The sequence below is a fragment of the Rhinopithecus bieti genome, unplaced genomic scaffold (assembly GCF_001698545.2).
Source record: "Rhinopithecus bieti isolate Rb0 unplaced genomic scaffold, ASM169854v2 scaffold_5948, whole genome shotgun sequence".
NCBI classification, from domain to species: Eukaryota; Metazoa; Chordata; class Mammalia; order Primates; family Cercopithecidae; genus Rhinopithecus; species Rhinopithecus bieti.
This window is the reverse complement of record NW_016805422.1, coordinates 171,792-198,760: the sequence shown is the minus strand read 5'-3', so window position 1 is coordinate 198,760 and position 26,969 is coordinate 171,792. Positions and strand designations below refer to the sequence as shown.

At 37.1% G+C, this 26,969-nt stretch overlaps 1 long non-coding RNA gene across 1 annotated transcript in view; it reads right to left on the bottom strand.

Moving 5' to 3' along the window:
- Positions 1 to 4,097: 4,097 nt before the first annotated feature.
- LOC108529841 (uncharacterized) overlaps positions 4,098 to 26,969 on the bottom strand; it is a 58,788-nt gene continuing 35,916 nt past the window's right edge. The window contains exons 2-3 of the long non-coding RNA XR_001885693.1: positions 21,485 to 21,664; positions 4,098 to 4,304 (exon numbers count right to left, since the gene is read on the bottom strand). This is a non-coding gene — a long non-coding RNA (uncharacterized LOC108529841). The remainder of the gene's footprint in view (positions 4,305 to 21,484; positions 21,665 to 26,969) is intronic.

The following is a 26,969-nucleotide window of genomic DNA, read 5'->3' as shown; positions in this document are numbered from 1 at the left end:
TAGTTGCCCGCCACCATGCCTGGCCAATTTGCATTTTATGTAAGAATGGGGTTTCACCCATCTTGGCCAGGCTGATCTTGAACTCCTGACCTCATAAGCCACCTGCCTCGCCCTCCCAAAGTGCTAGGATTACAAGCCTGAGCCACCGCGCCCAGCCAATAATACATATTTACTTCAGAAAACTAGACTATTCCAACCAAAGATTTCTAAAATACCTAGCAGTTCCATTACCAATAAATAACTATTACTAAAACTTTGTTAAACTTTTGACATAATATATTCTATGTGGCTGAATATATATGTCCTCACCAAACATAAGGAAATTATCATGGTCTCAACAGAAATCTAGTTTTTGGCCAACTTCAATATTTCAGGGATATAGTAGATTCAAGGCCATTTAGTTATAGATACATTTAAACTCATAGTATGTAAAATAACACGCTAATTGAGAATTTTAACATATTTCATAAAATGCTTTAATTGAACTAACATCAGAACCTTCATTTCTAGATCCACTTTTTAAGTTACATTACATAACTTCTGGAGCACATCATCATACCTTCTAAATAGTTTTAGACACAGAACTTTTGAAGCTCTATCAAATCTCATTGAAAACTTTATCCCAACTATGTCTCCACTCAAGTAATGTTAAGGCAGCCATCCTTGAAGAGGTAAAGTCTATTTCTCCACCTTTTGAATCTGGGCCTGGCCATGTGACTTGCTTTGGCCAGTGTGTTGTTAGAAAACATGATAAAAGCAGAAGTTTGCATCAGGGTTTGCTTCATCACTGCTCGGAGAGCTACTACCATGTACACAAGCCTTGGCTAGTTTATTGGATGAGTGACACAAGGCTCAGTTGCCACCGTTGGCCCAGCTAACAGCCAGTGACTGCCCACATACATGTGTGAAGTCACCTACCATTAATTGACTACAACACATGGATAAGCTGTAATCCCACAGAGCAAGGATGCATTATCCCATCTAAGTGCAGCCTAAATTGTTACTCCATAGAATCTAGAACAATTAATATGGTCCATGTTTTAAACCACTAGCATTTGTAGTTGTTACATAGCAAAAGCCAACTGACAGATTTATCAACTTCAGACTTCATTTATTGACTTCCTTTTTGTGTAGATGAGGATTTGGCTTTCTTATACTACTATCTTCCCAAAATACTTAATTACAAACCTTTGTTAATCCAAAGTCAGTGATGGTACTGTTAATGACATTTAAATATTGTTTACATCAGAGCCAAATAGTCTATCAGAATAATGCTTTCTTTTGAATATTTCCTAAGGATAATCATCGTCTCTTTAAAATTTATGTAGTTTTCTAAGTACCTTTGGATTTTCCCCCAAAATTCTCCTTTAGATCTTTCAACAACAAATGAATATTCTTTTATCAATGATAAAACAAATCATACATACGCAAAGCTATAGTAATCAAAACAGCATGGTACTGGCATAAAAACAGACACATACACAAATGAAACAAAATCGAGAGCCCAGAAATATATCCACACATCTATAGTCAATTGCTTTTTAGACAGAGGTGTCAAGAACATACAATGGGAAAACAATATCTACCTCCTGAAGAATAAAATTGGACCCTTATATCATACTACACACAAACATCAGCTGCAAATAGATTAAAGACATAAATGTAAAACCTGAAACTGTAAAACTACTAGAAAAAAGTATAAGGAAAATGTTTGCTTCTTGACATTGATCTGAGCAATGATATTTGTGATATGAACTCAAAAGTACAGGCAACAGAATAAAAAATGGACAAATGGATTGCATCGAACCAGAAACTTTTGCATAGTAGGGGGAACAATCAAGAGTGAACAGAAAACCTACAGAATGGGAGAAAATATTTGCAAATCATGTATCTGATAAGGGATTAATATCCAAAATATATAAGGAACACAAACAGCAAAAAACCAAATAACCCAATAAAAAATGAGCAAAGGATATGAATCAAAATTTCTCAAAAGACATGTAAATGACTAACACATATATGAAAAAAATCCTTAATCACTGTTCAGAGGAATGCAAATTAAAATCTCAATGAAATATCACCTCACACCTGTTACAATGGCTATTATCAATAAAAGGGAAAAGTCGGGGGTGATGAAAAAGGGATGAGTTGCCAAGGATGTGGTGAAAAGGGAACTCTTATACACTTTTGGTGGGAATATAAATTAGTATGGCTATCATGGAAAACAGAATGGCAGTTTCTTAAAAAATTAAAAATAGAAATACCATATGATCCGGCAATCTTACTTCTGAGTTTATAGCCAAAGAAAATGAAATCAGTATATCAAAGAGATAGCTGCACTCCCATGTTCATTGCAGCATTATTTACAATAGCCAAGATATGCAACCAACCTAAGTGTCCATTGATGGATGAATGGATAAAGAAAATGTGGTATATATAATAGAATACCCTTCAGTCTTACAAAGGAAGAAAATCCTGTCATTTGTGACAACATACATATTAGTTCATTTTCACGCTGCTGATAAAGACATACCCGAGATTGGGAAGAAAAAGAGGTTTAATTGGACTTACAGTTCCATATGGCTGGGGAGGCCTCAGAATCATGGTGGGAGGCAAAAGGCATTTCTTACGTGGTGGCAGCAAGAGAAAATGAGGAAGATGCAAAAGTGGAAACCCCTTATAAAACCATCAGATCTTATGAGACTTACTCAGTACCATGAGAATAATATGGGGCAAACTGCCCCCATAATTATAATGACATCCCACTGGGTCCCTCCCACAACATGTGGGGATTATGGGAGTACAATTCAAGATGAGATGTGGATGTGGATACAGAGCTGAATCATATCAACACAGATGAACCTGGAGGACACTATGCTGAATGAAAGAATTCAGGCACAGAGAGACAAATACCGCACAATCTAACTTACATGTGGAATCTTAAAAAGTTGAACTCACAGAAGCAGAGAGAATAGAATGGTGGTGGCCGTGGGCTGAGAGGTTGGTCAAAGTGTACAAGTTTCAGTTAGGATAAGTAAGTTCTCGGGATCTATTATACAGAACAGAGACTATAGTCTCCTTAAATTTGGTAAGAAAGTGGATCTTAAATATTCTTACCACAAAAAATGACAAGTATATGAGGAAATAGATATGTTTATTAGCTTGATTTAATAATTACACATATACACGTATCAAAACATGTATACTGTACATACATATAATTTTTATTTGTCAATTATATTTTACTAAAGCTGTAAAGTTAGTAATTTAAAAAAGTAAGATCACTTACTTTGGTTTTATTTTCTTGGAGTCTTCCTTCTGGACCACCCTGCCCTCTTCCTTTCATCTGGTCTGGTTGCTTTCTAGTCTGGCAATGTAACTGACACTTGGCCATTCTTCAATACTGGATATTCTAGTTCTTGGGTTCTCATGCCTTTCTCTCCTTTGGTTATCTCAAATCAAACTAGTACTCCTCCAAGTACTTTCTGACTTACCCTGTAGAAGTCACCTTACTTTTCTGATTCTTGGCTTCTTTACCTGTAAAGTGACAACAATGCCTGCCATGCTTTATCTTATAAAATTTATTTGTGTACAGCAATGAAATCATGTCTGCGGTTATACTTTGTCATGTGTGAAGTTTAATAAAAAATTGTATGAGGAAATTGGAAGCTAGATCAGGATGAAAACTTGTATTCAATTCAAATGTGACCCTTGCTTGGAAGCTCGTTGACACCTGAGTCAGACTTTGAGGTGAAGAATGGTACAACGAGTGCTGGAAAAACTAAAATAACCTGGAGATCTTAGTCTTAGTCCTGGATCTACCACTAATATAACGGTGTGACTTTGATGAGCCACTTAGCCCTTCCCAGCCTAGATTTGCTCATTTGTAAAATGGGGCTATGAGTGGGAGGGTTCTATGTGTTTTCCAGTTTTAAAATTCTGTGGTTCAGCCACCCCTAATTCGGAAGGAGGCAGTTTTTATTTCATACTGGACATAGGATACAAATTTTTCCCATGGTAGAGAGATGGTTAAATGAATCTGTAACAACAAAGTCAAACAACACTCAGTAATGAAACTCTCTGATTTAATTCTCCTCCTGAGTCCTTGGCATTGCTGGCCCTTCTGAACACGATGGCAGACTTGCATTGTCACTTCTTGCCTGGCTACCTCTTGGAAGTGATGTCCAGACACATTGGCCTCTACGCAGTAAGCTTCCCCAGGTGCCAGAGTTTGGGGCCACCTGCGGCATGTCTGCCCACCTCATCCCTCCAGTGCACTCAGTAGAGCAGGGAAGATTAACTTTCTGAAAATGAAAAGGGCAGAGAGAAGAGGAGCTGCTTATCAAATATGCACATTTCAGATGGAACTTCACACTCAGTAGAAAGATGTTAGATTGCTGTTAGCTCTCTGGAGCGCTCCTGACAATGTGTTATCAGGTCATGTTTGCATGACAGAGGCAGCCCAAGCAGGAAACATTAAGTCATATGACTTCTAAGACGGAATCAATCAAGTGAGCAGTGCAGCTCCTGAAAACTAATTTCACCTTCATAAGGCCTGGTTATCTGTGCGGCAAACATGAGGTTTGTCAGCCCCATTTCAGTCTGACCAGGTTCAGCACTGCATCAAGAATTTTAATGAACTGACACTGTAATATGTTTGAAAGATGACACTGAGATGAATTCATGAAAAGCCAAGTCCCCATGAAATATGAACAATTACTTGCAGGCTCCTTTGCCTACTTAGCTCCTTTGAAATGTCCGTTTCAAAGGCCTTTGTCTTTCTCTGATTCATTTGCAAGTTTGTGCACAGATTTTCATCATATTTAACCAGTTTAAAAACCAAAGAAGCTATTCACAATTAAACAGTTCAATGAGCTCCGGTTTGATGGGGGCAGAGCCAAGGCCAGCCAAAGCTTAAGTCTTCATTTGGTTGCAGATACACAGATTTCCTTGTGTGGACAAGAAAGGACTTGAAAAGACTGGGATGTTCATGTCGACTTTGTCCCTGGCATTCATTATGGCCCTAAGCAAGCTACACATTTTTTTTTTTTTTTTTTTTGTGCTAATGACATCATTCTGTCTCTGGTAGTAATGGTATTTGCTTTCATCTTCAGAACAGCATTACCAGGGTTAGTCTTCTTTTGAAAAGTTTTAAAATTTGTCAGAAGATTAATGTTTAAATCACAAAGCCCTTTTCATTTCTTGCCTTTTCTTTTTTTTTTTTGAGGTGGAGTCTTGCTCTGTCACCCAGGCTGGAAGTGGCGTGATCTCAGCTCACTGCAACCTCCGCCTTTCAGGTCCAAGTGATTCTCCCACCTCAGTCTCCCAAGTAGCTGGGATTACAGGCGTCTGCCACCACCCCCGGCTAATTTTTGTATTTTCAGTAAAGATGGAGTTTCATCATGTTGGCCAGGCTGGTCTCAAATTCCTGACCTCAGGTGGTCTGTCTGCCTAGCTCTCCCCAAGAACTGGGATCACAGGCATGAGCCACCGTGCCCCACCGGTAGTGATGATATTTATTTGTTTTCATCTTCAGAACAGCATTACCAGGGTTAGCCTTCTTTTGAAAAGTTTTTAAATTCGTCAGAAGATTTATGTTGAAATCACAAAGAGCCTTTTCCAGACCTTGCCTTTTTAAAATATATGGTACCCCAATTCATTCTCCAGATCCTGTGCCCTTTTTATATACTCCATCTTTGTTATGGATATGCATTTCATATACTGATCTAGATAGCTCAGGATGTTTCATAGACTATTAACCACAATTCTTATCTTGCTGTCTGAGGTTGTGGGCCTTATATTACCACACTCATTTAGTCCCATATCACTTCAGGTTTCTTCTTGCTTAGCACACATTGCTCCCCAATTGAAAAAGACACTGCCCCTGCTCAGGGGCAAGCAAAATCCTGTTCTTCCATATCTTTTTCTATTCTTTCATCTTATAAAATAATATGAATTATCTTATATGAAATAGCTTATAAAATATTTCCAACATACATAAAATATAAAGACAATTTAAAGAAAATTCATATCCTTACTACCCATTTGACTTCAACAAATTTTAACCTTTTATCTGACTCAGATCTTTTCTTTAAGCAAACCAAAACAGATCTTTTATTTTAACAAAAATGTCCATGACATGTACAGTAGAAGAGCTGTATTCACTCTCATCTCTTATTGGCCCCCGACAAAGGCAATTACTCTCCTAAACTTGGCAAATAAAATCCCCAAGCATGCTTTAGTACAAAGATTTCATTTGTATGCTATACTTAACGATAATCTATGTTATTACATAAAGCTTTATTTCACTAATCTTTACTGTTGCATCCATATGGAAAACATCTATAATATGAATATGTTCTACTTATTTAAACAGTCTTTAAAAAGGGATTTAAGGATTTTTATTTCAAATACTTCATTAGAGACAATGTTGCAGTGAATATTCTTTAACCCATGTGGAAGACTACCCAGGGATGGACATCTAGAAGTTGAAGAGCTGGATTGAAAGGCATGTACACCTTCCAACTTGACTACATTATTCTCTAATGTAACTGAATTATTTTAGACTTAGAGTAAATGAGAAGTCTGGTTTCCCTATGCTTACCAGTACTGAATATTTTATCCAGTCACTTAATGCTTACTGAGTGGTTCCCATTAACCAAATACTGTTCTATGTGCTGAAGACGGAACAAGGAAAAATCAAAGATTTCTGCCTTCATGAAGGGGTTGTTATCACGTTTAGACATTTTTGTCATTGTCATGCATGAAATGGTAACTGTTAGTTGTTCATCCTGTGTCTCAGATTAATTGTGAGGTTAAGGATTTGTTCATGTTTTTGTCCATTTTGTGAATTGCTTAATGGTATCTTTAATCAATTCCAAATATTGGTAGTAAGTTTCTTATTTATACGACAGTTTTGTTTTCAGTGTTCTAAGCCTTCATCAGTTATGTCCTTGCAAATTTTTGCTTCCAGTCAATAAGTAAAGTTAAGCTTTGTTTGTGGTGCCATTATTGAAATGAAATAATTTGATATTCACTTACTTGATTTTTAGCTGATTCTTAAAGATTTGTGCTTTTGTTTGTAACAAAATTCTTCGGAGCAACAGCTTTGGGTATATAAATCGTTGGCATTTTTTTGTTTTCTATTTGTATTAATCTCTGTTCTTATTTGTTTTTTCATTCTATATTATTGAGTTTTTTATTTAAATTTTTAATTTACTGAGTTCAATGACTCATTAATTTTGTCTTTCCAAGTTTTCAAATACATGTATTTATAAGTTTTTTTTATTATACTTTAAGTTCTAGGGTACATGTGCACAACGTGCAGGTTTGTTACATATGTATACATGTGCCATGTTGGTGTTGCACCCATTAACTCGTCATTTACATTAGGTATATCTCCTAATGCTATCCCTCTCCCCCCTCCCCACAATAGGACCCAATGTATGATGATCCCCTTCCTGTGTCCAAGTGATCTCATTGTTCAATTCCCACCTATGAGTGAGAACATGCGGTGTTTGGTTTTCTGTTCTTGTGATAGTTTGCTGAGAATGATGGTTTCCAGCTGCATCCATGTCCCTACAAAGGATACAAACTCATCCTTTTTTATGACTGCATAGTATTCCATGGTATATATGTGTCACATTTTCTTAATCCAGTCTGTCACTGATGGACATTTGGGTTGATTCCAAGTCTTTGCTATTGTGAATAGTGCCGCAATAAACATACGTGTGCATGTGTCTTTATAGCAGCATGATTTATAATCCTTTGGGTATATACCCAGTAATGGGATGGCTGGGTCATATGGTACTTCTAGTTCTAGATCCTTGAGGAATCGCCATACTGTTTTCCATAATGGTTGAACTAGTTTACAATCCCACCAACAGTGTAAAAGTGTTCCTATTTCTCCACATCCTCTCCAGCACCTGTTGTTTCCTGACTTTTTAATGATTGCCATTCTAACTGGTGTGAGATGGTATCTCATTGTGGTTTTGATTTGCATTTCTCTGATGGCCAGTGATGATGAGCATTTTTTCATGTGTCTGTTGGCTGTATGAATGTCTTCTTTTGAGAAATGTCTGTTCATATCCTTTGCCCACTTTTTGATGGGGTTGTTTGTTTTTTTCTTGTAAATTTGTTTGAGTTCTTTGTAGATTCTGGATATTAGCCCTTTGTCAGATGAGTAGATTGCAAAAATTTTCTCCCATTCTGTAGGTTGCCTGTTCACTCTGATGGTAGTTTCTTTTGCTGTGCAGAAGCTCTTTAGTTTAATTAGATCCCATTTGTCAATTTTGGCTTTTGCTGCCGTTGCTTTTGGTGTTTTAGACATGAAGTCCTTGCCCATGCCTATGTCCTGAATGGTACTACCTAGATTTTCTTCTAGGGTTTTTATGGTATTAGGTCTAACATTTAAGTCTCTAATCCATCTTGAATTAATCTTCGTATAAGGAGTAAGGAAAGGATCCAGTTTCAGCTTTCTACTTATGGCTAGCCAATTTTCCCAGCACCATTTATTAAATAGGGAATCCTTTCCCCATTTCTTGTTTCTCTCAGGTTTGTCAAAGATCAGATGGCTGTAGATGTGTGGTATTATTTCTGAGGACTCTGTTCTGTTCCATTGGTCTATATCTCTGTTTTGGTACCAGTACCATGCTGTTTTGGTTACTGTAGCCTTGTAGTATAGTTTGAAGTCAGGTAGCGTGACGCCTCCAGCTTTGTCCTTTTGACTTAGGATTGTCTTGGCAATGCGGGCTCTTTTTTGGTTCCATATGAACTTTAAAGCAGTTTTTTCCAATTCTGTGAAGAAACTCATTGGTAGCTTGATGGGGATGGCATTGAATCTATAAATAACCTTGGGCAGTATGGCCATTTTCACGATATTGATTCTTCCTATCCATGAGCATGGTATGTTCTTCCATTTGTTTGTGTCCTCTTTGATTTCACTGAGCAGTGGTTTGTAGTTCTCCTTGAAGAGGTCCTTTACATCCCTTGTAAGTTGGATTCCTAGGTATTTTATTCTCTTTGAAGCAATTGTGAATGGAAGTTCATTCCTGATTTGGCTCTCTGCTTGTCTGTTACTGGTGTATAAGAATGCTTGTGATTTTTGCACATTAATTTTGTATCCTGAGACTTTGCTGAAGTTGCTTATCAGCTTAAGGAGATTTTGGGCTGAGACGATGGGGTTTTCTAAATATACAATCATGTCATCTGCAAACAGGGACAATTTGACTTCTTCTTTTCCTAACTGGATACCCTTGATTTCTTTCTCTTGCCTGATTGCCCTAGCCAGAACTTCCAACACTATGTTGAATAGGAGTGGTGAGAGAGGGCATCCCTGTCTTGTGCCAGTTTTCAAAGGGAATTTTTCCAGTTTTTGCCCATTCAGTATGATATTAGCTGTGGGTTTGTCATAAATAGCTCTTATTATTTTGAGGTACGTTCCATCAATACCGAATTTATTGAGCGTTTTTAGCATGAAGGGCTGTTGAATTTTGTCAAAAGCCTTTTCTGCATCTATTGAGATAATCATGTGGTTCTTGTCTTTGGTTCTGTTTATATGCTGGATTACGTTTATTGATTTGCGAATGTTGAACCAGCCTTGCATCCCAGGGATGAAGCCCACTTGATCATGGTGGATAAGCTTTTTGATGTGCTGCTGAATCCGGTTTGCCAGTATTTTATTGAGGATTTTTGCATCGATGTTCATCAGGGATATTGGTCTAAAATTCTCTTTTTTTGTTGTGTCTCTGCCAGGCTTTGGTATCAGGATGATGTTGGCCTCATAAAATGAGTTAGGGAGGATTCCCTCTTTTTCTATTGATTGGAATAGTTTCAGAAGGAATGGTACCAGCTCCTCCTTGTACCTCTGGTAGAATTCAGCTGTGAATCCATCTGGTCCTGGACTTTTTTTGGTGGGTAGGCTATTAATTATTGCCTCAATTTCAGAGCCTGCTATTGGTCTATTCAGGGATTCAACTTCTTCCTGGTTTAGTCTTGGGAGAGTGTAAGTGTCCAGGAAATTATCCATTTCTTCTAGATTTTCTAGTTGATTTGCGTAGAAGTGTTTATAGTATTCTCTGATGGTAGTTTGTATTTCTGTGGGGTCGGTGGTGATATCCCCTTTATCATTTTTTATTGCGTCTATTTGATTCTTCTCTCTTTTCTTCTTTATTAGTCTTGCTAGTGGTCTATCAGTTTTGTTGATCTTTTCAAAAAACCAACTCCTGGATTCATTGATTTTTTGGAGGGTTTTTTGTATCTCTATCTCCTTCAGTTTTGCTCTGATCTCAGTTATTTCTTGCCTTCTGCTAGCTTTTGAATGGACAACACAGCTTTCATTTTAAAATGTAAGTCTTTTGAGACAGACCTATGTCTTAAACAGCACTTGACAGAGATCTTCATACTCCAAGTCCTTACAATATAATTAAATAAGTTAAACAATGTGTATGCATATACAATAGTTATGTCCATGGCAAATATCAGCCTATTCCTTTGTTGACTACCTTAATAGATTAAAATTTTCTCAAGAACAAGATGCTTAGTAATTATATTTTTTCATTTTCAAACAGTAAACATATTCTGAGCATAAAAATTGTGAGATCCAAAAGGCATGAATCTTTGATTTGTTCTCTGATGTATCCCTAGCACCTAGAGCATTGCTTGGCACATAAACAATGATCAATAAATGTTTGTTATCTGAATGAATAATGTAGGAGATTGATCTTATATTTATAGCTATATTTTTATATTAAAATGTCCTTATTAACAATCAGGAAGTATCCTATGTGAGAAACAAAGACACAAAATTCCTTGCAAGTATAACACAACCACTGAAAGAAGTTCAAATAATGTTTTTATCATGATGTGGTGTCCTAGGAATCATCATAATCATATTGTACTAAAAACACATTGCTCTGGCTAGACTTAGGTCAAAGTCAGTAATTTTGAGGGTGGAAGATTACTGAGAGTTAGAGTTTAAAGCAAAGTGAAAAATAGTATTTACAAAATTGTAAGCAATCCTTACCAACCATATCAGAGTAAGGAAATAGTGAATGAGATCACCAAGCAACACCCTTATTTGCTTTTTGAAAATTAAAAATAAGAAAATGAAATTAAGAGAACGATTCTGTTTACAATAACAATAAAAGAATACAATACCTAGGAATAAATTTAACAAAAGAAGTGCACGGCTTGCATACTCTAATGAAAACTACAAGAAATCATTGAAAAAATTAAAGATCTAATAAATAGACTTCTCACGTTCATGGATTGGAAGAATTATATTGTTAAGATGGCAATACTAATTAAATTTTACAACAGAGTTAATGCAACTTCTATCTAAACCTCAGCTACAGTTTTGGAAAATTGAAAAGTTGTTCCTAAAATTCATATGGAAATGCAAGGAACCCAGAATAGCCAAAACAATCTTGAAATAGAACAAAGTTGGAGGACTCACGTTTCCCTATTTCAAAACTTACTACAAAGCTAGTGTAATCAAGATTGTGTGATACTGGCATAAGGTTATACATATTCATCAATGGAATAGAACTGAAAGTCCAGAAATAAGCCCATACATTTATGCTCAACTGACTTTTGATAAGGGTGCCAAGACAATTCAATGGTAAAAGAGTAGTCTTTTCAATAAGTGGTGCTGGGTCAGGTGGATATTCACAGTTAAAATACCAAAATTGGATTCCTACTTTGTGTCACACACACACACACACACACACACACGCACAAAATTAAAATGAATCATAGACCTAAATGTGGGAACTAAAATTATAAATTGTTAGAAGAAAACAGGCAGTAATCTTTATGACTTTGGATTAGTCAATGGTTTCCTACATATGACACAAAAAAATACAAGTGACAAAAAATAAACTGGACATAACAATATTAACATATCAACATATCAAAATTAAAAACTTTTATATTTCAAAAAATACCAAGAAAATGAAAAGGTGATCCACAGAATGGGAAAAAATGTTGGCAAATCATATACCTGATAAGAAACATAGATTCAGAATATATAAAGAACACTTACAAGTCAACAATAAAAAGACAAAGAACCCAATTTAAAAATGGGCAAATAATTGGAGTAGACATTTATCCAATGAAGATATACAAATGAAAAAAATATATACGGATGACCAATAGGCACATAGAAAGATGCTCAACATCATTAGTCATTATGGAAATGTAAATTAAAGTTATAATGAGGTAATATTTCAAACCCTCTGGGATGTCTAAAATAAAGAAGGCAGACAGTAACAATTGTTAGTGAGGATGTGGAGAAATTGTAAACCTTATACCTAGTTGGTAAGATTTCAAAATTGTGCAGCTACTTTGGAAAACAGTTTGGCAGTTTCTCAAAATGTTAAACATAGAATTACATATAATCCAACAATTCTATTTCCAGGAGAAGCAAAAACACAGGTCTATATACAAATGTGTACATGAATGTTCCCAGCAGCATTATACATCATAGCCAAAAAGCAGAAAATAATCTAAATATCCACTAACTGATGTATAGATAAACAAAAAGTGGTATATTCATACAATGGAACATTATTTGGCCTTACAATGAAATGAACTACTTGCAATGAAATGAAGTACTGTGCTATTTATGCTATACTATGGATAAACCTTGGAAATATGTCAATAAGCCACACACAAAAGGTCATGCATTATGTGATTTTATTTGTATAAAATATCCAAAGTGGTCAAATCCATAGAGAATAGAAAGAATATTAGAAGTTCCCAGGGTCTGGGAGAGCTGGGGAGTGACTGATTACGGGTAAAAGAATTCATTATGGGATGATAAAATGTTCTAAAATTACACAGTGTTAATAGTTGCACGGCTTTGTGAATTAACTAAAACCTCATGAATTTTACACTTTAAAAAGGTACAGTTTATGGTCTGTTAATTATATCTAAAAAAAAAAACTGCATTAAAAACCAGGTGCTTTGAGGGTAAAACCAAACAAAACATATGAGCATGATTTAACAGGGATCAGATATTCAGCTCATATATTAATACAAAAATAGATTATGGTGGAGAACCAAGCTCCCCTGGACCTCCAATTCTTCAGTGAAGCATGACCTGGTGGCAAGTGACGGGCAGTTTGTAAACACTTAGGAGACAACTCCATTTGGGATTCTCAAGTTCTGTAATAAGGCTTACCTTTAAGGCAATTTAATTGTACTATTAAATGACAGTCTATCCATGGGCTCAGCTTCTCAAAGATCACTGTAACATCTTTATCTGCAGTAACTCATTAAAGGAAAAGAGTGTTGCATGTCTTTGCAAGTTTGCCAATATCAGGCTTCCTCTTGGAGTCTCTGTGTGGGAGTCTGATGGGATATCCCTTTAACAAAGCAGCATCAACTGTGTGAGTTGAAACCTTATCCCTTTTGTGATTTTCACAGATTTGATGTGGGCTGATGCAAAGCTGGATTTTCTTCCCCCTCCCTTTGTCTGTGAATTATACCATTCGACAGTATGATCATTTACATCCCAGTCTAGTGGATGCTTCAGATAAAACCAGATCCCGGTATTGAGTGGCATGAAGTGCTTATTTAACCTTTTCTTAATAAGAAGTGTTATGGTTTGGGTAGAAAGAGGCTCCATTCATGGAAAAACTTAAGTTAATAGAGAGTGTGGATACTTCTGAGGGAACCCTGGTTCTATTAACATTTTTTTGTTGTTGCCATAAAGTCTTTAAATACTAGGTATGTTCATTTAATACTGAATCTTGTATCTACAGCTTTGGCAGCGAAAAAGTGATATAGTGTGAAAACCTCAACAGCAAAGCTCCAGACTCTCTGGGATGAAAAGTATGAGAGAAAAAAAATTTATACAGAGTCAAAGGGGAGATCCTGTCTTTCCAACTGTATTATTTTTCTCTCACTGCATAGCAAGTTACCACAAACTTGGAGGCACAAAACAACAGTATTTTTTTAATCTTACTTTTTTTTTTTTTTTGGAGGTCAAGTGTCCAGTGTCTGTGACTGGATTCTCTGCTCAGGGTCTCATCAGGATAAAATTAACATGTCAGCTAGGCCTGAGGTTCTCATCAGGGCTTGGAGTCTTCTTCCAGACTCACTGATTGTTGTCAGAATTCATTTCCTTGTAGTTTTAGGACTGTGGGTGCCTATTTTCTTTCTAGCTATTAGCCAGGGACCTCTCTCAGTAACTAGAGGATTTTGGAGTTATTTACGATGGGGGTGGCCCGTATGGACAGTTCACATCATGGATATTGGCCTTCTTTCAGGCCAGTGGGAACATCTGTCTGACCTCCTTTTCTGTGACCGGTTATAGAAAAGTGTCATCAATTAAAGGGCTTAGGTGATTAGGCCAGGCCCACCCGGACAGTCTCCCTATTTTAACATAGCCTAATGATGGGAGTAAAATCCATCACAGTCCCAGTCCTAAGGATTATGCAGAGGATGCCCACCAGCAAGGTGGAAAATCTCCAGGCCCATTTTAAAATTCTGCCTACTATACCTCTGCTTCTCCTTTTGAAGAAATGAGTCTTCCCCTGAATCCTTAATGGCACACAAAGACTTTAAGGCGATATTTAACTGAATGATGGTGTCTTGTGTATAATAAAAGTTCTGAAAGGTTGGGGCTGATAAAGGGGGGAAGACAGGTTAGGTGTGAAGAGAAAGGCACAATAACCCTGATTTATTTAATCACAGGTAGACTTAGATTTAGTTCCATTTGCATCTGCCTTCAAGAAGTCCGAATCTCTGGCATTCGTTGTAGCCCTTGATTATCTTGTCTTTAAAATAATGTATATATATATATTGTTATGACTGACAGTTATTGAATCAGACAAGTACAACTTTAGGGAACTTCTTCATTGATGAAAGTTTATTTGCTTCCCTCCTTTTAAACAGTCATTAAAAGTATGCACTAATAGGAATAGTGGAAACTTGTATTGGATTCAATCTACAGCCTCCAAAAATAATGTATCAGCCATGATTCATGAAATCTACATACAAATGTAAATACTTTATAGCTGATAATACAAATATTTTCCTCAGGTATCTTTTGTCCATTGAAGAGGGAGTATTGTGTATTTTAAAGACTTTAGTGAGTTTAGATGCTCTTTAGCACATTCTTTACTCTCATGATTAGAATTTAAATTAAGAACAGCTAGAGAACAGAGGAATTTTCCTGCTAGAAATAAAAAGAAGTTAGTTGAATGCTGTTCAGGAAAACAATGGAAAGGATTGAGAAAAAGGACAGGAATAGGGTATCCTCTCTGGAGAATTTTAAAGCTATTTATAAAAAAATAACAAATGTGAAAATAAATTATACTAATCTATCAAATAATTTCTTTAATTCAGAGCCACTAAAGCATGCCTCAAAGAAAACTTGAGATAACCTGTTCTGCCCAATTAATCTTGAAGTATTGAAAATCAATTAGTTACAATAAACAGAACTATTCTCATTATTTTAAGCAGCTTGCAATTAGCTTCATAGAAAGATGACTGTACACAGAGCTTTAAGTAGAAAGACAAGCTGCCATTGACAAAGATTATAGTGTATTCCTTATTTCTAATTCTACATCTCTTGCACTACCAGAACCAGCTTCTGATAGTGAATTCAAACTTTTACCAAGTGGTCTGCTTTTTATAGAACTGATTTAAATATTGAAACACTAGATTTTTCCTTCGCAGTATGTGCAACAGAAACTGAAATTCTTCTGTGAATGTACACATAACATGGTACCAGTTTTTGTTTGCTATACTTTCAGCCTGCATGCAACATAGGAGGAAATATGTTTAATCCTTTTCTCATTCCTTCTAGCCACTGAGGGACTTGGCTTGCCAAGGTATCCCTGCCTAGCCACAGCCAAAAAGGAGTCCTTGTTCCTCTCTCATTAAATACAGTAGATTTGCTTGATAGAATCTTTTTGCTTGCCTGCCTATCTGGCGTGCTAACTAACTGTTTTGCATCTGCAGTTTCCAAGGTATTCATTTGCTCACCAGAAAAAAAAAAGATTAGGAAAAAAGCATAATCTGCATATTTCCTACATTAGTACATTGATTCATTATGTCATTTCTAAAAGAGGGACAATATTATGACTCATGAGCATGGAGGGAAATAAATGGAACATTTTATTTCTTTGTTGGTTCAATAAGTGTACGCTTGATGGTGACATGAACTAATTGCATAGTTACCATGAAATAACATGCTTTATTTTTCTGTGATAATGTAGTAACTACATAGTAACTTCTTAGAAAACAATGGTAATTATACAGTAATATGATCATGGTGCTGTTTTATTTTCCTAAAAACTGTGCAATTAAACATACTTAAAGTAAAATATACACCATTTCTGAAGTAATGTGTACACTTGCTTAAAGGGTTTCTTCCTTGGTTTTCTGACCCTGACTGCTTTCTCTCATTTCAGGACTATATCAGGACTACACTATTAAAAGTCTGAATCTAAATCCTTTTCACAATCTCTCTTCTTCAAGCCTGAGAACCTATTCACCCTTTGGAGTTCTATCATGAGGTTTAGAACTGAAGCACTATGTAGGGTTTTATGTTAAGTAACCCAGAAGTCACTTAGAATGGCAAAAATAGCAAAGCCAGTGGGGGACGGCTTTAACAGACTGTCTTTGGGCAAACTGGCTATGCAGAAGATCTGAACCCTCCTGGCATGTTTCCCACTGAGTTAAGTTGGGCTAAGTAGCCTGAAAGAAGGGCACACATTTAGCTTCCAGGGTGAAGCAGCATGGAAAGCACTGGTTGCACTTCCTCTGCTGGATGATCTGTGAAATATACACACAGTCTTGGCGAGGGGAGAGCAGAAAAGAAAGGGCTCCTCCATGTCTCAGTAGGCAGAGGGGGTGGCAGGACTTTCAAAAAATGACTTCTCTATAAAAAAAGAATCATTTCAAAATGGAATTGCTCTAGGTACTGTTCAGTGTCTGTGTATGTGCAGGATGGGGAAAAAAAGAGATTCACATAGGAAAACAGGCTTAGATGCATGGCCAGGAAAACAAGTCAGACAGGAAGAAAGACGAAGACACAAAGGTATTACTGACTGAGAGACAGCAAGATAATAAGAGAATGGAGAGGATAGAGAGGAACAGAGACAGTGACAAAAAGAACAGAGAAGAAGGTATGGGCAGAGCCAGAGTAACAGAGAAAGATAGAGACACAGAGTGAGACAGAGAGAAAGGGAGTGAGAAGTGGAAAAAATGATGTCAAGAGATAGAAGAAGGAAGAGAGTGAGAGAAGCCCAAAGATGGAAAGAGAGTCACGGCATGGGGGCATACAGACAAAAAGAGAATTGTGTGCTTGCGTATGTATATATGATATACATAATATATGTATATGTATGTATTTTAAGATGAACGTGGAACCACCTTCTGAAAATGTTCTGCATAGGGCCTTCCTGGTTTTTGGTCAGACTTGTTCTAACTATTTTTGGAGTTGTATGAAGGCCAGAGGCAATGCTTCTGTTCATGATAAAATTGCATTGCATTTTCCACTTCTGGTTTGGTACCAAGAAATGAATCATAGAGCCTCAGAGGAGTACTGTCATTTTTCTCTGTGGTCTCATTTAAATTCTGTATCAAATACCATTGCAACAGTGACTTTTAACATTTTGCATGATTTATGCTGTTAATGAGCAAAGAACCAGAGCAGGTTGGGATGGTCTCTATAAAGGGAATAAAGTAAAATCAAATCCTGCACACAAACCTTGCAGAAATATTTCAGTTTGGATGAAACTCATCCAAACTGATCACCTTAAGGACGTGCTTCTACCTGATGCAAATGAAGTATCATTTTTCCATGACTTGGGTGACTGGATTGAAGTCTTGCTCACAGAAGAGAACTAACTGAATGGAGAAGAAATGCCCCAAAGGTAGAGGAAAGCCACAAAGTCATCTGATTGAATCCAAAAGATAAGCCTTTTAGTTCAAAGAAGTCAGGGAAGACATGAAAAGCTTGAAATATGGAATTATTGAAGTCAAATTCATTGCATTTTGGCCTGGAGGTCTAGGCTTCAAGTTCTAAAGTTTCTAAAATGCAACCTCTATGGTTTGAAAATAATATGGTCATGTGTTGACAGAGCACTTTGTAATGAGTTAAGGAAGGAATAAAGAACCCAGCCTCTTAAATTTACCAGCAATTTGCCATATAATCCTTCGTAACACGTTTTGGCCTGAGCTGTGCCACTCATGACTCGAGTCTTCTGTGCATCACCCCATCCCACTTTTCTCTTTGGATATATGGATCCCTAGTCTAAAATTATTTTCAAGCTGAATTGTTGATAAAGCGAAACTTATAGCTGATTCAAGAATTTGAAAGAGAATCAGGAAGTGGTTTAAAACAATCTACTCAACCAATATAAATGAAGACTTCTGCATCTCCCTACTTCATGGGCAATGTGCTGTGCTGGTAAGTGTGCAGACAGCACAGCTGCATATGGCACTATGTGCTCACAGCGTTCACTATGGGTTGAAGCTTTATGCATTTTACAGGCTGACTTTTGCCCATCCCAAATTTATATGTTGATGTGTTGATGTTCTAATCCCCAGTACCGTACCTCAGAAAATGACTGCATTGTAGATAGGGCCTTTGAAGATGTAGTTAAATTAAAATGAGGTCAATAGGGTGGGTCCTAACTGAAAATGACTGGCGTGTATAAAAAGAGGGAATTATGATGCAGACAGAAGGAAGACCATGTGAAGAAGGCAAGGGAGAAGATGGCCACCTACAAGACAAAGCAAGCGGTTTCAGAAGAAACCAACCCTGCTGATACCTTGATCTCAGACTTCTAGCCTCCAGAATGGTAAGGAAATAAATTTCTGGTGTTTAAGCCACCCAGTTTGTGGTACTTTGTTATGGCAGCCCTAGCAAACAAATATGCTATCATTCTCTGTGCCAAGAATCAGGTTCAGAGTGTAGGAACTTCATAACTAATGAAAGCTGTACTTTATCAATGGTGAAAGTTTTAGTAGTATGATATTTGAGCATAAATTGTATTAACATTTAAGATAATGTATTTAATCATCTTAAAAATCATACTTAGAACAGTGATTTACTCTAAAAATATACTTGGTAGCCTTCCCAGTAGCCCCCATGTTTTCTTTACCAATGCATCTGCAAGGCGAGAAGCCCTTCTTTCTGTACTGCACTATCTATGTGGGGTAATATTCAAAAGGCCAGATACTCTTTCTCTCAGCAATAACACCACATCTCTCTTTTCTATCCACATGTTCCTTACATGTGCAGCGACTATTATCCCTCTCCTCTGTCTCTCCTTCAGTGTCCTTTCTTCACCTCTTTCTCCGGATGACTCACTTCCTATGTAACATCCTGTGGAAGTTAGATCTTCTCTCCTGCCTTAGGTGTTGATGTGCTTACTTGTTGCTTGGCTCTCTGGTCTCACTTTAAAACTTTTGTTGACCATCTCTTCTATTTTGAAGTCTAAAGCAGCCTAGCTAACATGTGGTCCTATTTGTTACTAGGTTTGTTACCAGTCCATGGGGAGATAAGAAATTTTCACCAGTAATGTAACTTAACTGTATTACCAAACTCACTTACTGTTTAGTTTTTCTATTCAGCTATTATTATTATTTGAATAGTAGCAGTAGCAGTAGTAGCCACACCTTCTCAATGAAGGAAAAAGCATGTTAATTTAGTCTGGCTCAAGCTACGTACCTTATCAAGGTCCGGCATATTGAGTAGAGCTGGTCTACATCTTCTACTTGCCCCTGTTAGTCCATAATTCTGTCTTACCTTTGGAATGCCAACAATCTTGTTTCTCCAGCTCTATTTTCTTGTCCAGGTTCCTAAATGTAGATGTTTTCTTGTTAGTTTGTTTGTGTTTTTAATTTAAATTTGTCCCTCCTACACTCCCTTAAATCTTTTTCCAACTTAGAGCATTGTTCTGCATATTGATGGCTGCCCATGGAAGATACTCTGGCTCTCCCATAATTTATGCTGGAAGAAAGTTGAGCCTTTTGCTAGATGTAGTTCTTTTCTGTTCTTATAACATACAGTAGATCATCAAGTTTCTCTTCCCTTTCAGCAATTCAATTTCACATTTATTCCTTGGGCATTGCCTGAACTTGCTCGCTGCTTTCACTAGAATGGTAAGTATGTTGTACTATGCTACAATATGCCTCTTAATAATGTTTTCTGTTTTTTAAAAAGGGGGACAAAATGAAAGAATGCTCAGATTTCATTATCTCCAATGGAAAAAATTCGAGTTCTTTCTGATTTTTTCTGAATCCTTGTTATGGAGTTCTTTCTAGAATTCCATGTACAACATCTATACATTCTTTCTAGAATTCCATGTCCAACATCTATACATGGATTAGAAAGTAGCATTAATGAATTAGCTGGTGGGTATTTGAGGAAGAACTTTCTTGAGCTCACCTCCTACCCACATCTTCATCTATAGTCAAGTGGCTACTTCTTTGTCCTTGGGAGTGATCTTTTCAGGGAACTGTTCCATCAAAGGCCTTCTCTTGTTTCTCCTTTCCCCCACCATGACCCATGGTGCAGTGAGTCTAGAACATCAGGAGGCCGTGCACTTTTTCTTTTCCTCCTTGCTCTCTTGCCCTTTATTCTTTCACAGATTTCCATCATCTTGCTTTAGTTCCTCAGATTTGTCCTGACAATTCTGCTGCTGCTCATGGAGGTTTCAACTTTCCCCAAGTTTTACATCGTCTGCTACCACTCAGTGACATTTACTCCAATGCTTCTCTTCTGCTTTTCAGCAGTTGCTCCTGTAATGCAATCTTCATTTCCCCAATTATTTTTCTGTGTAAATTCTTTACCTTAAACATGCTACTCAAGTTTAGCTCACTAGGTTTCCTTATAGCTAATTGTTTCCTGTTTGCTAGGGGGAAGTATTTTCATAGCTCATATTTATTCTGAAAAATGGCATAGACACTGTGCAAAAATACAGATTTAAGAATCCAGGGCTCAGATTCTCCTTGTGTCTGTTTTCTATTGGGCTTACTGTAGGTAATCACAAAGTCTTCCAATAAGTAGGACTGGTTGACTAGGTGGAGACTGCAGGAAGGAAGATACTCTTGGCAGTGGATAGGGTAGGATTTATGCAATGAAATGTCTAAACTTGCTTATCAGCCAGAGATAACTGGAATGCTTTATCATACATTTAAGTTTAACTTCTTATTGTTTATTCTATTTGAGCTAAAGTAAAATGATGGCTCGTCAATTTTATAATACACCAGTGTGTTTAGCAATGGCTCTTATTCTGAAGTCTAGAGCAGTAGACCACAACAACTGAGAACTTGGCTGTTGAAGTCAAACCAAATTGGATTCTAAACCCTGCTTTACCACTTACCAGGTATGTGAACAAGACAAGTTATTCATCCTCTCTGGGACTTAGTTTTCCACTATATCAAATAGGAATAATGATACCTTCTTCCAGTGCTATAAGGAATCAAACTATACAAATAAACCTAAAAGTTTTTGTACCTCTTATTACAAAAAAAAAAAAAAAAAATGACTGGAGGAATATGCTCGGTATGGTCCAAAACCGACATTATACGGTAGATGCAAAAATCGCTTGAGGGAACCTTGGGAGAAATACAGACAGCCAGTCTTTCTCCGGAGCAGCTTTCACCGAGATTCAGTTGAACAGGCCTGTTTGACTTCCTATAAAGAGAAAAATGTTATTTATACTAAGATACTGGGAGCAATGCAAACAATCAGTAATTTAAAATAGAAGCCCTAAATTAAAGTTACAATGGCAGGCACTCCTACTTGCAGATGCTTATTTATGCTTGCGCAGCTTGTCACAAGAACAATTTCACGTAACTTCCTCAAGATAAGTGGCCTGGAGTTTTTAATTTAATGAGTCTTCTCAGAAGGGCTGAAGAGGCCAAGCCAGATGGTGTGAGCTCTCTCTGAAGTGTTAACACAATGTCCAGCATATAGAAAATGTCCTCCCGCAATTGTAGCTATGATTATGTTCGGTTAATGTAAGGGCTTCAAGGGGTACACGAATACATTGTGAAATTATATGCCAATTATTCATATATGTATTTTTCTAAGGGCTGGGATACATGTTTAATCAGATTCTTACATGGTTCTTAATCAGTAAGCATAGAGAGATGTTTTAGATTCTGTCTAAAATGTGAAATCAACCCAGAGTTTCTGTTCATCTTTGATGGTGTCTTGGGGCTAGGGTTCAACCCATGGATCTTCATTTCAGTTTCAGAGTAAAGAAAGACCATGCACATGTAGAAATGAGCTTAGAAATCTTGAAACTAGTCTGAAACTGAAGGATGTTTACAGGTAAAAATGTAATATGTCTGCTAGCTTTGGGCCAAGCTAATAGCCTCCTCCTGGTGGATCCAGGCAGCAAAAAAACCATTTAGTTGTTCTGTGGATTAACTATGTCCAGGTTTCTTCCTTCCTTGATGATCCTTGAAGCAGTCCCTTCATAGATGCTGATAATTACCAATGGTTAATTGATGAGCCTGATAGTCTTTTTTGGTGTCCTGCAATACTAAAAACCTTTTCTTGAGACAGTGTCTAATGATTCCAAAATGTGAAACCTTCCTTGTCTTTGAAAACTCAAATTATAGTTCATTCTATCACTGACCACTCCCACACTACCAGATAGCCTGGTTTCCTAAGACAGATGTATCCAGCACTTCCTACTATCATGCTGACTGTATCTGGACAGTGATGTTTGTTTGTTTGTTTGTTTGTTTGTTTTACAGAGGTTAAACATGTTCCCCCCCCCCAAAAGTCAGTTAACTTCAGAATTATATTTTCTACTCTACTGAGCACAGGCCTCACTAAACCATCCAACTGGTTGGACTTTTGAACTGTGCTACAGTCCAGGAGTTTTGTTTTTCACTGTTTTTTTTTTTTTTTTTTTTTTTTCTTCATCTTTCAGTAGTAATTTTGTGACATGAAACATTTGCTGGCACCTTGGCTAACTATGTTCATGCATTCCTTTACACCTTCTAAAACTGTAAATGTAATCCAACACACGGCTGTCGGAGGGAGTTCAGGAAGTGGGATACTGCAAATCAGAGGTGTGGTGGGAGAGATGAGTGTGCGGAGCAGATAACTGTACTTGATTAGCTAGATTTAAATAGTGTCAGATGAATTTGCCAGGTGAAAATAAAAATTGTCAGTTCAGTTTAATTTCATGGTGAATCAAACAAGGAAATTAGATTCTGCTACTCTGTCAGTTTGACATCCACAGCAAGTGACAATTAGAGATGATGAGAGAACTTATATTTACTCTGAAACTCTTGATTTCCTGATAGGCATGTAACTTTTATTTACCCTTGCATTGCAGGAGAATGTGCCTAACAGTGGCATTTGGAGAGGTTGCTAGAACATTCAAGATATAGGCTGAACAGCTGCAAAAGGGGCAAATAGAGAAGCCAGGGTTCACTTTCACAGCCTGGTGTAGTAAGATTGAGAGGTATGCTGGAGAGAGAAAACCCTGCCGTGAGGGGTTTAGAGCTGAAATGCAGATAATAACACAGTGGTCACACATCTTGCTTCAGCAGACAAGATTACATTAGAGCAAGTCAAGGCTGGAAGGCCAGGAATCAAAGTGATTCTGACTTGAGCTGTGGCAGCCAGGCCATTCCAGTTGATTTTAATTTTCTTCCTAAAACCAAGACCAAATCATTGAGCAACTTGGAGAACTCGCGTTTAAACACAAATGCATTTCCAGATATTCTCCCCCACCACTCCTAATACAAGCAAATGGAATTTCAATTCCAAATTAGGGTGGTTCAAAGAGCACCAAAAATTCAGTAGAACTGAAGCATGAAATGACCACATGGGAAGTTGCTTCCTTGATTTGCAGCAAAAGTTCTTGGCAAGAGATGGGTCTCAATAGCACGAGGAAATCATTTCCCCTGCTGACTTTGCTTCCAAAGAAAGAGTTTCAGGGTTGACTGACTACCTTTGGATAGCAGAGACAGCATTGAGAGCTATAAACAGAATGAGAGGCAAAAGGTGGTTTGATTCTAGGAGAGGGTTGAGACTAAGATATTCTCCTCTTTGATTTAACAGATATATGGGCATCCTTAAAGGCTCCTATATCTTTGGACTATAAAAATGAAAGAGGGTCTGAATAAGTCAACTCACATCTTGTTCCAAACTTTCTCATGGACTTGGACATTCTTAGATCTCATTCCCTGAAAAGTATCTTCTTCTTTCTCTCTCTCTCTCTCTTCCCCCACCCCCCCTCTTGGTTAAGGAGGGGAACAATTCTGACTCCAAATGTGTTTATTTTCTAATAAAAACAATATATAACCGTGTTTAGTACTAGTTTCTTATTTCCTACATTAACCTCAGACATTTTTGGTATAGTGTAACCAGCACATATCAGGGTAATGGTAGGATAGTCCATGCATATGTGAATATGAGTGGATACTTCCGTATTCTAATATTTTGGAACTCAGAGACATGCCTGGGAGGTTTACCAACTGAAAATTTAAATCCTGGCTCAGGAAAGCTTGATAGCTACATGGAGCATGTCTTTATGGTTACTGGTGATGTTGAGTTTATTTCTCTAATGTAGCATGATCGAAGTAAAGGTAGGCTAAAAGGGGGGAAAATAATTTGAAGGTGATGGTTTCCACTGCTAATCAAATAGGACCGTATGAGATTATATCTTTATATTGCCTCAGCTATATACAATTCTCAATGATTTGGTTAGTGCTCATTCCAGAATTCTAGTATAAGTGGAGTGCCTTCCTTCTAGGGTACTTGTTATATGTAAATTCCAAAAGTATCTATTTAAAAACTCCTTCAACACTTTAAAAATGAGGTACAATAATGATAAACAACTTGAACTAGAAATGAATTAGCAGCATACAGCTCAACAGCCTTACACAAATCCCCACGTCTTTACATCTTGTCTTTTATTGGGAGGCTAATTGATGTTTGAGTATATCATCTGAATCACACATGCAAGATAAATATTTATAAGTAAAAATTGTGTAACTGAGAAATCCAGGAAGGGACTCCCTCACTTGATCTTAATATTCAGTGTACTCTTTAACCACTAACTGCTACTACCTATTTATATAAAGTATAATTTTTTTTAATCTCCACTTATTTTCTTCTCTTTTTCTTTCCTTTCATTTTATTTATTTTTTGTCAAAAGTTTCGTCAGGGTTGTTAATGCTTTAGTAGGTCATAATCTACAGTTCTATTTCACTGATGGCAAATACTTGAAACTGAAACTTAATCTATATTCTTGAAAGAAAAATACAGGCATAAGGCTATCTGAGCAATGTCTTTAATAGTTATTTGTCATGTAATGCCAGAGAGTATTTATCTTTGATACTATCCTGTCCCCACCTTGAAATCCTTTGTGAGGATCTATACTGGCAAAATATAATGTAAATAGGATCTCTCTGTGGTTCACAAAAGTTTTCAAATTATGAATTCACCTTTCTCTAAAGGAAATACATTTCACTGCTAGCATATTAATTGCCAGTTGGAACATTCCCTAGCTCGACCATAACACAATGCCATGGTTCATTACCTGCAGATACTCGACTCACCGAGCCAATGGTTGCATGCAGATATTCCAAATGACTTCATAAACACAGCAGCACATACTGTTAAGCAGTGATTAATTCCTACAAGATCATGTGATGCCCTGTCATTCTTTAATGGTGCCAAAGTGATCTATAGCATGAGTGCAGACTTTGGCTAGCTCAGCAAATGCCCAAGGGAAGCATTGGGAACATCTCTCCTTGCAGGCATTTGTGGGGATTTTATTCACCTTGGAAAAGGACCTACGGCTTGCACTGAAAAGATACTTTAAGAAACTTGCACGTGCAGTTGCTCAGGGGGGAATAAAAGGACATTTCTTTCCCCTTAAAGATATATTATTCTTTTATATGGTGCTCATATGATCATTATAACCAACAAAAGGAAGTGGGACCGCTGCCCTTTCTCTGTTTTCTGGCACAATTTCTAAGAGAGATGGTAAGCCTTTTCATGTGTTTTGAGATTCTTTATTCATTATACAAAAAGGTTCCTCTAAGGATACACATCAGTAGCCAGTTCCATCAACAGCAGTGCATGAATAGAATGCATTTAGAAACCAGAGAGGTTACAACAGCAATCAACGTTTTTCAGCGATGCGCTCCAATTTTAAATGAGAATTCTGGTGACTCTGTGATGTCAGACAGAGTATTTTGATTAAAACATTTCTTTATTGAATTTTTTATGGGCCCATTACTGGAATCCCTGGGTACATATAAATATTTTTTCAGGACAATGCAATCCAGCGGAGAGGTGGGACTGGGCCTGGAGTTATAAAATAGGAAACATTAAACCCAATGGCTAGGGAGTGCACAATGTCCTAAACATCAGTGAACCAAATGCTCCCGTGGGCCTAAGCTACTCTCAGAACTAAATTATGTCCTTGGGGAAGAATATGAATAACTGTGGGGCATTGGAGACATAGTTAGTGCTGGTGGGGGCAGGTCTTATTCCTGTACTCCATTTAACATTTCCAGCTATCGAACATAGCCTTGTTTATGTAGAAAGAGTGAACTCTGCAAAGCCCTAGACTGAATACCTGCATCCCAGGTTCTAATCCTGATTTGAACACTTACTCCCTGAAGGATTTTGATAAATCAACAAAAATATCTGAGGTTCAGATGCCTCATTGTAGATGAAGAGACGGTAACATCTGCTGGGCCTGGGCTTCCCCACATGGCCAATCAAATGAGGAGAAATAACGGATCTGGAAGATCCTTTATGAAGCCCCCAAGCAAGTAACAAATAGAAATTGCTATTATTTATTTGATGATGAAGACTTCAAAACTAGCCTTCAAAATATTTAAAAAGAAAAATCTAAATCTGAGTCTCTAAAAGCATATCTTTCTAAGCTGAGCCTTTGTTTTCTGTATACTCTGGCCACCCTTTTACTATTACTTGGAATCAATTCTGGAAATGA